The 10,302-nt window shown below is 32.8% G+C and overlaps 1 long non-coding RNA gene across 3 annotated transcripts; it reads left to right on the top strand.

Annotated features, from left to right (window-relative positions):
- Positions 1 to 494: 494 nt before the first annotated feature.
- On the top strand, positions 495 to 9,805 carry LOC109133778 (uncharacterized). Of its 3 annotated transcripts, XR_008970401.1 has the most exons (6): positions 495 to 635; positions 742 to 844; positions 2,370 to 2,452; positions 3,358 to 3,640; positions 3,990 to 5,720; positions 9,445 to 9,805. It is a non-coding gene; the product is annotated as an uncharacterized LOC109133778 (long non-coding RNA). The 3 variants fall into 3 exon arrangements; XR_008970399.1 differs by having other exon boundaries at positions 3,358 to 5,720; XR_008970400.1 differs by lacking the exon at positions 2,370 to 2,452 and having other exon boundaries at positions 3,358 to 5,720.
- Positions 9,806 to 10,302: the final 497 nt, after the last annotated feature.

The raw sequence follows: 10,302 nt of genomic DNA, 5'->3' as shown, positions 1-10,302 counted from the left end.
GGGTATTGCGGAATCAGTAACTACTACAAATATGTGCAAAAGTATCACCTATAGAGACCTCCTTAATGAAATAAGTGATTATTCAGCAAAAAATACATAGTTTATTCGAAAGGTGGTATTTATAACATGATAAATGAGACCTCTTCTTTAAAAAGGTGGTTTATTGAACCTTATCAAAATTTCAAATATTAAAGAAACCATTATTCCTATTAAGTGGTGATTTTAATTTTAAATATTTTTCCAAAAAACAAATTTCATATATTAGTACGTGTTTTCAGGTAGTCAATAATAATTGTATTACTAATTATTAATTTAAAAAAATAACACCCATTTGTGACCCACTAAAACCCTAAATATACTACTTTAGTTAATTTACTTTTATGTATTACTCCATTATCAGCAAATAATTAAAGCAAAACCAAAAGCAGTTTCTCATCATTTCCCCCTTCTTCTTTCATGCTCTCTCTTAGAGAAACACTAATAAGCAGCAGAGAAAAAATACTTAGGACAGGGAGAGCGCGGGTGAATGAAGAGACTGAAGAGAGAATAATTCGGAAGCGATGTCGAACAATGAAAACTCATCGGAGATCGCGAACTTCTCCCACGACATTGACGATGTTAAAGATTTCATCTGTGTTAGTTTTCGATTGATGATAATACTACTTTTAACTTCTTCAATTTCGAGTGTTTTTTTGCTCTTTTGTTGCAGTAATTTGAAGCAATTTTAGTTTTAATCTGTAGGCGAATGAGGGAGAATCGTCGATTTCGTACGAGAGATTTCAGCAGATTATCGAGTTTGTGCGGAGCGGAAATCAAGCCTTTCGCCGAGGAAGATTTTGAGGAGGTGATATGTTTGTTTATTTATTTTATCAAATTCATAGTTATGTTTTTTAACGATTTTCGAGTTCTTATCAAAATTCTCATTTTCTATTCGATTGTATAATCGAATGAGTTTGAAGATTAGGCTTTAGCTCTTTATACGATATGATTAAAGAATTTTTCAATATAAAGGTTTATTTGGAATTAGAGAAGATTTCAATGAAATTCGAGTTGCATGTTTGAAGTTTAGCATCCTAAAGTCATAATATGCATACTATGTCCACCTGGAAATAATAAGCACATGTATACTATTTCTTTTTTCATGTTGAAATAAGTTGTTTCATTTTCTAAGATAGAAATAGTTGTAGTTGGTGTAAGTCGTACTCGCTCCTAAATGGAGTGCTAAAGAGAGGATTGCAACCACTAATTGTTGCAAAGTTTATCTTATTGAATATTTTATTATGAAGGGTTAATACAGTGTTATATTATTTCCAAATAGAGGGATGATCCTGTATATGTTGAGTTTAACTCAATCTTGAACTTATTTAGAAGTCTTATCTTGCTGCTAAAATAATACATATTTCAGCCTTAAATTTCACTTAAGGTCTGTCTTGCCAACTTAATTTCAGAGTTGTTGACAGAAATTAAGAGAAGTCAGGAAATTTAAGATAAGTTTGGGAAATAAGTTGAATAAAATAGACCCTTATAAACTATTAGGCTAACGACAATAATCTGTGACACACTTAATCGTCCTCTGTCCAGTTTACCCGTTAACACTAATAGTGACATATAGCCTCAATTTCACTCGCACTTGTGTATGTAATGGTTACCGATTTGTGTAAGCTCCTAGTCATGAACTCATGCGCAAAAGGGATATTTGTGAAGCCTTAATTTGATGCATTCTTCTAGTCATGCAATTAGACTATTACGTCATGTGTATGCTCTGTTAAGGAGTTAAGTTTCCTGAAGAATAGTGTGAGCAGAACATTTAAGCATTAGACGATACTTAGTTTATTTTTCTCAGAAACAGTAAGTTGTGCGCTCCTAAGTAATAAGTTGCTTCCTTGCCATTTTGATTTCAATTTTCTTCAGGGGTATTATTATATTCTTAACTAGGCTAATAGTATTCTTAAATCTTACACTAATGATAGGCATTAGTATATACCGTATACATCAAGCTGTGTGTTGAACATGTCTGCAAAGAAATCGTTGTCTATCTTGCATTCATAAATGTATAAAATAACTGGCGCCTCTGATCAAGTAACTGACAACAGTCGCTAATCTGACTATGATTCTCTTACACATCCTTGTTGTTTAGATATTGCATTTAGCATTTGGCAAAATTTGGAAGCTTATTGTCCGTACTTCATAAAATCATAGTCTCTATTTGAAGTGTCAACGTTCTTATCACTTTAAATCTTATCTTGAAATGTCAGAGATTATAAATACAGTTGGACCCAAGTAAGATGGCCTTTTAATTTTCATTTTGGAAGTCGTTTGGAGGGACTACTTTTTACTGGTCTGCGGCTGATTAATGTTTTGTTGTTCAGGCAATTAATTGTTATTCTAAAGCCACTCTTGTTAAATCGGGTGATCCTATTATCCTGAGTAATAGATGTGCTGCTTATTTAAGGTAAATTGCTTGGAAGCTGGCATCTTCTCGAGTTACTTTTCTTTTTCTTTCTACTCGAAGATTCTATGGTTTATGAATTACAAAATGTTGTCCTCCCAATGGTAACAGATTAAGCCATTTTTAAAAAGTCGGGCGCCTTCTGCTTCTGAATATAGTTTTCAATTGATGATAATACTACTTTTAATTTCTTCAATTTTGAGTGTTTTTTTTCTCTTTAGTTTCAGGATGTTAGTTGTCAGGTAATTCCTTATCCTTATAAGAGGCATTTTTATTTGTTATTAATTATAGTTTATGTTAATAATTCATATACATTTTTTTATCCTATTTACTGTTAGCAGACAAGTAAGGGCTTTCTTCAGTTGAATTTCTAAATAAGAGAGAGGAAGAAGTAGTTTTCTAAGAGAGAGAATTCAAATATTATTTTGAATCTTCTTCTCTCGTGCACGATAAAGGATCCGAGGAACTAAATTTTAAATTTTCCAAGTTTAGAAATTTTTCAATTCAAATCATAAATATATAAATTATACTCCAGTTAAGATTATTTAGGTTTTTCTGATGGAGCAGGCTCAATCTCGTTCCTTCGGTACCGCACAAGGTAGAATTTTTGTTATAAATGATTCTTGAAATTACGATACAAACATCTTATTCAATTAAAAGTTGTTATCTTTACTGGAGAATTCATAATCTTTATTGTAAAATTCAGAATTGTGAAGTAGAAACTTATGGTTTGAACTTTGATTTGTGAACCAATTTCAGTGGGGTTTAAGCAAAGTTTAAAGAGTAATGCTGATTTTGAGTTATGTGTACTGTTATCTCCATCTTATAATCTTTCAGAGCACTTCTCCTACTCAGTTTGTGTTGCACGTTTTACTGCTTTCTAATGATATCATCGCTCTCTGTCTCAGGCTGTTTCATCACTAAGGTTTGTAGTTGTTCAAAAGATAGAAGAAGCAGTGGACTTTGTAAATAATCGGCTTGTCATTGATTATTCTAGCATGCCCATGTAGACATATAAAATTGATGGAAGTTTAACTCATGATGATCAACTAAGTCCATGCACTTTAAACATGGTGGCTTTAGATCAAGCACTTAATTCCAGGTCAAATGGAGCATCTACTTCAGGCCGGTGAGCCACAAATTCCATCAGAGCTCATTGCACATTGCATTGCCACAATACTGATGATTCAAGTAAGCTTTGATAGTTTTTTTTCCACTGGTTAAATTTAGCACATATCGTCAGTTTCAATTTCCTGTCTTCAGTTTTCTTGTGTAGAACCTTAGGATGTATCAGTGGACGAAATACTCTATTTTTTTATGATTCTTGTCGGTTATTTTTGTTTTTGGGGAGGAGAGAAAAACTAAGTTGGTTTTAGGCGATATTAATGGGGACCCGACTTCATATATATTGAAACCACTTGCCCTCTGTAGTGTAATATCAAACCGAGCGTCGTGCTAAGCTTCTCTACGGAGGTTTTATAAGATGCTGGCGACCATTAATGACATATTTTTCACCCCTTGACATGTTCTCATCGACAAGCCAATTGGAATTATGCGGTATCCTGGAGTTGCTAAGGGTTTATATGTTGCTCTGCCCTCAGGTTATTATCTGTATATAGTTTTATTGTTTAATCTCATTTAGTACTTACATATTGCAACTTGAAGCCTAAACTTTAAGTATATCCTAGTTTGGTTTACCTCAAGCATCAGCATACAAGTATCCATGTTAAGGTTCCAATTAGATTAATTACCTAGCAATCAAGGTATAAAGCAATACTAGACTGGAAAGGTTTAGACTATAAATTCTATTATATAGTTTCTCTTCCAGCATGCTATTGGTAAAACATCCCACTATTGATCATAATTCCTTTTACTTCACAACTTTTGTCCTGGATGACTTTAATTAGTTTCCTAGTAGTGCATTAAGTGTGCAGAGATATAAGGGAACCACTAAGATTGTAAAAGCCTATATTTTAAGCAAGTTTAATAACAATTTTATAAATGAGATTTGATAGGTATAATAGCTGATATTTTCAGACACGTTTTAGTTAAAGTTAGCTATGTTCATATTAGTAAAGAAATTACTTTGAGAATTATTATTTATTGTCTAAAGTAAGTTCCAAGCACAAATAAGTTAGTATGGGTTTTATATGATACAGATATTAAGTTAAGGATTTTAAGCTTTGGAATAAAGAGAAACCCATTTTTAATTACAATTTATCTCTCCTCACTCATGTCATCTACTCTAGATGCTAGAGCATCACTCTCTCTTTTCTTCATAACTTCTCCATCAAGTGCCAAAGTATAATTTTCCCATAGATGAATTGTTCTCTTCAATATTTCAGTTTTATTACCGAAGTGGAGAAACCCCCAAAACCAAAATAAAACCCCAAACAATAATTTTCTCTCTCCCCTGATTTTATACTCCATATTGTGCATGTTCAATTTCTGCATTCTAGAGTCGGAATTTGCCTAAACTTCTTGCATGAAAGTTGTAGACCTCAAAACGTTATTGAACTTAGACCCAAAAATCACTCGATTTGGAGTTTGGAGCTATGAGTTATGGCCTTTGCAAGTTTGGTGTTGCTACCTTCATTTCTCCCTCAATCTGTTGCCTCAATTATCTACAACATGAAATCCAATTTTGCTCTTTTTGGCTGAATCAAAGTTATAGATCACTTCGAGATAATGAATTTGGTCACAAAAATCACTCAATTCGGAGTTCGGAGCTATGAGTTACGCCTTACACAAGTTCAGCACTACTCTTGTACTTTGGGTTGCGCTGCTGCCGTGGTTGGCTTTGTTTGCCAATGTTGTCATTGCTAACTTGTTTGCTTTGTTGATGTCATTTTTTTGGTATTCCTTTCCATATGAAGGTATAAGCTAATTTTTCTTAATTCCTCTTCTCCTTTGATTCCAATTCAAGTATGGTGCAATTGGATTTTATATTCTGATTTTAGAAATAAATTTGGTTCTCAATTTTGTTATGTTGTTTGATAATACTCTCTGAAATCAAAATGATGTTAATTAGATATAGAATTGATGTTGTGAGTTGGATTAGTAGAATGAGTTGTATATATGTTGGTTAGTTCATGGAAGAGCTTAGAAAGTATGAGTAATTCAATATTTTTATCTAAATTGTTGTGAGGATGGTTAATGATTGTTGTTATTGTTTTGAGGTCGTTGTTGGATTATGTATATGGAGACAATTTATGAAGTTCGAGCTATAGTTGATTATCCAAAATGTCGTGTTATTGGAAATCGTTTCAAGGTACACACATGTCCTTCCACCTTCGAATCTATATCCGTATTTTATGTGATTTCATTTGTCTGAGCTTAATAAGCCTTTTATATAAATTCAGAATTATTCAAAGTGTTATTCGTGTGTTTACAAGAGTTGTTGACTACATATATGGTTTTAAGCTATGAGCGAAAGCTATATATGTTTTACATAGTGATATTTTTATGAAGAACTGATTGGAGGTAGTTGAATCCTTCAAGAATATAGATGTGTGATATTACTAAACCTACTTGTTTCACATCGAATTTATAATAAAATTTATTATGCTTAGTAAGTTGATCTTTTATAAGAAAGTGTAGCTATGAGAATTAAAGCAAGGATCTTTAGTATATCGTACTCCGATTTACGAACTAAGCAGAGACGTCGACTCAATACCTTTATGAACTCGCTTTTGATTTAAACTATAGTTATATTTGAATGTTTCAGAGAAAAAGAAAGGAACTTTGATCAAGGATGTTGAGATAAATTTTCAGGTTTAAGACAATTGTGAAAATATTTGTGATATAAGTTTTATATAGAATTCTGAAAGTATGAAAGACTCTTTATTTTTGTTTGAGATTTTGATTATATATGATCATGAACTTTGAAAATTATGAATTGGAGTTATGAGTAAATATGGACTCGTGAAATTATAAATCAAAATTTTCAAGTTCTATTAATGGCGTGGAGGATCTTTACTCCTACTTAAATTTTTATGAAGAAGTTCTCGTAGGAAAAAGTCTCTCAAATTTGGGTCAATTTAATGAATGTTATTTTCGGTTTAAGTTCGGAAACACATAAATCTAGTGAAACAAGTTATATCTTTACAGAATATCATGGATGTAAGATGGGTACTTGTGAAGTTCTGTTAAGAAATATAATTGTCGCTTTGAGGATATTATTAGAAGTAGTCAAATATCCCAAGACGTACTTATGGCGTATAAACGAGGCTGAATGGTATAACCCGAAGATATCTCCGAAAATAATATGGAGCTTGGTTATATAAGAATGAAGATTTGTGAGGTCATAATTGAAGGATGAAGTAATTGTTGGGAGGTTCTAACTAAGAATGAAGATGTTATGTGGTGGACGTAGATTAGATAGTTAAGGAATAGTAAATTTGGATATGTTAATTACATTTCAACTTTGTTTTGTTTTATATTCATTTACGGACGAAAGTTTAAGTCGTTGATACACTTTGGAATTGAGTATGCGATACGAACAAGAGTATATGTTTTGAAAGATATAAGTTTGTGTTATTAAGAAAATAAGTATTATGGTTTAGTTATTGTTTTATAGGGAAAGTAAACAACATTTATGGAGCGAGATGCTCAATATGTGTTATGGAGCGGGTATTGTTCCTTTTGAGTAATCATGACCTAAAATTTATTGAGGTTAAGTTTGGGAAATTCGTAATTCGAAGTACCGAGCAGGAAGTTATGTTCATTTTAAGTTAAGTGTCTTTGCTGCAATTATTTTGACAAAAGTTCCACATGTTCAACCCTTTTTAATAAAGTTTAAATGAGCCCACTCAGTGCCTATATGACTTTTACAAGCAGTAAAGAATTGATTATTTTCTGATATCCTTACACCTAACTAGTATGTGAAAATGTTGACGTAAAAGAAAAGATTTCAAAAAAAAATTCAAGTCTTGCAATGATAAGCGACACTATAGTAGTTGTGATTCTTTTTCCTCTCCATGGATGAATATGTGTTCTTTGGAACATGTATGGTATTGATAAACTGTGCAATGAAACTATTTATGTAAATAAATAATGGATACAAGTGGGTAAAGGCTGATACCAGATAAGGTACGGTGTGAACAACAACCCTTGGAGGATGGGTGATCTCCTTCCGAACCCTCGCTGGGTGGGTGAAGTTCAACTAATAAATAAAAGTGGGACATGTCCTGGTTAAGGCTTGCAAGCATAAATATTTAAACAATGGGGTGACGACCTCCATTAGTTTAGAGACAGTCGGCTCCTTGTGTAAGGAGCCCCACTCTATTCGTGTTCGCTTTAAGTGGTGATCTTCATGATACAAATTCTTACTTTAATACGATTGTGCAAGGATAATAAGCCTAAAATTTTTAAGCCAGCACCTTACTTGTGAAGCATACTAAATTCTAGCGTGAATTGTATATGAATGGTCTTAAGCCACCAAAAATGAGGTTTTGGGATGAGCTTATGTATTCAACTTTTGTTGAACTTTGTCCTTATGGCAAGAATCTTATTATCTGTAGTATATGTATGAGTACTCTTTATCAGACTCTCTAGTTAGGGTTGCTGGTGTCGTAATACAAACATTTCTAACTATTCGATTTTAAGTATTTAAAGAAACAATGAAAATGAAGATGAATGACGGGTCACCGGTGACGGTAATCGATCTCGAGACTACAAACTCATGTGTGGGAATATGGATGCATAGCCGGTTTGAGATCATCACCAATTATAAGGCTAGTGTTATTTATTGCAAGGTAGTCTTGAGATCGATTACCGTATCTTCAAGATGTACTATTTTGTTTTTTTTCCTATTATTTCCAGGTTATTCTCTTCAATGCAACATGCTATCCTTAGTAATCTAGGTAAACCAGTCTTGAGCAAAGTCAGGGTTCTTGAAAGAGATGTAGAGAAAGACCAGACGCTGCTATAGGTACTATGTGCATCACTCTTTTTTTACCAACCCAGCTTTACATCCGAAAAATAAAATAAATCTAATATTCTTGGTTGTTTAAACTCATTGTTCTACAATAGACCACTTCGGATACTTTAAATGTATTGTAGTAAGAAAGTTTTATGTACACTTGCCCCCACAAATATCGTAGAAGCTTCCATGTTGTATTTAAACATGTCAAAACTTAGATACCTAGAAGTATGCTTGGAGATTTGAAATTCTAAGATCATTGGAGTAATGATAAATTATATTTCTAATTCTTAGTCAGATTCACATACCTCTAAAAGAACAATAAAGAAGATAGATCAGTATGTATGCCTGTGGCTAAAGCTTGAGGGGTAGCTCAATTGGGAGCCACCTCGTCTCCAATGGCTTAGGTCATAGGATCAAACCTGTTGGAGGGTGGGGGGACTTGATAGAGGTTTAGGGCCCTGAGAGAGGACACCAATGATATTATCTTATTATTTTTAAAAAAATGAATGTTTGTGGGCTATGCTAGAAATGTATATTTGCAGCTAGTGAGGCCACTGGATTATCTTTACAAAAACACTTGTGGAGAAAGAATGTATGCAATATGGTAGTACGTTTAACTTCTTGCTCTTGGTGAGACAATTCAAGATGGTTGATTACTCGTGTCTGTAATGTTTTGGAAGAGTGATTGCTTCTCCTCAAGTCTCTTCGAGAGCAATGATTATATATATAGAGCTGCAAGAACAATTGAAAACGAATGGCTAGTGCATCATGTTTCGTCTGAAACTTGACATGGTTTTATAGGCATGTTCTTTCTTAGGCTCCCTTCTAAGAATTTCTCTTGTAGTTCATAATAAAGCATGTTAGATTACTAAAGTAGTTAGTACTTTACTAGCATTTATAAAAGGTACAACATGGTGATTTTATAATTTGTTGTTACTTGGATGTTGTGTGAAAAGATGATATCATGGAACAAAGGTAGTAAATTTTAATTACAAGTAGCATTTTTTTGTCCTATTTGGTTGTATTCTATTTTTATTGCATATATTTTATGCTTTTCAATACTTCGCAGAGCTCATACGCACAAGCATAAACAAGCTGGAGGAGGAGGAACTTTGAGATAACATAGATGTTTACTAGGAAGTGTAATTGATCTACATCTTTTTTTGGTCTTTGAAACATTTGTGTATATAGTTTGGAATGTTCTTGTTTTACTTGTTACAGAACATAATGATTGAAATTTTAGGAGCTATATTCGTAAGTTTGTGCACATGAATTAGAAGGAATAGGCCTATGTGTTATATTATTTTTTTATAACTTAGTTGAATTTTTGGAATCTTCTAACATTATATTGATATGCATGTGATTTTGTAGTGAATGATATTGAATGAATGATAAGGTATTCTAATTATAAAGTCATCTAAATTATCTCATCACAAGTGTGTAGATGTTCTATATACTTTTGTAGATTACTTGTAGATTATGAAAGACTTGCATGGAGCAGGTGCAATGGATTGGTGAAGCGTATAATAATATTGAAATATTATTGTTTTTTTATATAAAAAAATAAGGTTAAAGAGACCACCTTTTCCTTTCAGGTGGTATTTTTTAGGAATGATTAAAAAGACCATCTACACATTAAAAATGATTTCTTTGTAAGATAAAAAAGACCACCTATCTTTAAAATGTGGCGCCTTATCCTTCTTCTTTTATTCCCTGTTAAAATTCATAAATAACCACTTATTTTAAGGAAGTGGTCTCTTCTATCAAATTAAGAAACCACTCGCAATAAGTGGTTATTTATCCTGAGATACCTATGAGCTGAAGACCACCTCTCACGTGTTCTCTAAATGAGATTTTAGGGGTCTCTTTATGCTTTTTGTAGTAGTTATAACCCCGATTTTGACCGCATCGGATGAGTTTTTTTCCA

This window comes from Beta vulgaris, chromosome 7 (genome assembly GCF_026745355.1).
Source record: "Beta vulgaris subsp. vulgaris cultivar EL10 chromosome 7, EL10.2, whole genome shotgun sequence".
Taxonomy (NCBI): Eukaryota; Viridiplantae; Streptophyta; class Magnoliopsida; order Caryophyllales; family Amaranthaceae; genus Beta; species Beta vulgaris.
The sequence above is the reverse complement of the archived record's forward strand: the minus strand, read 5'-3'. Positions and strand labels throughout refer to the sequence as shown.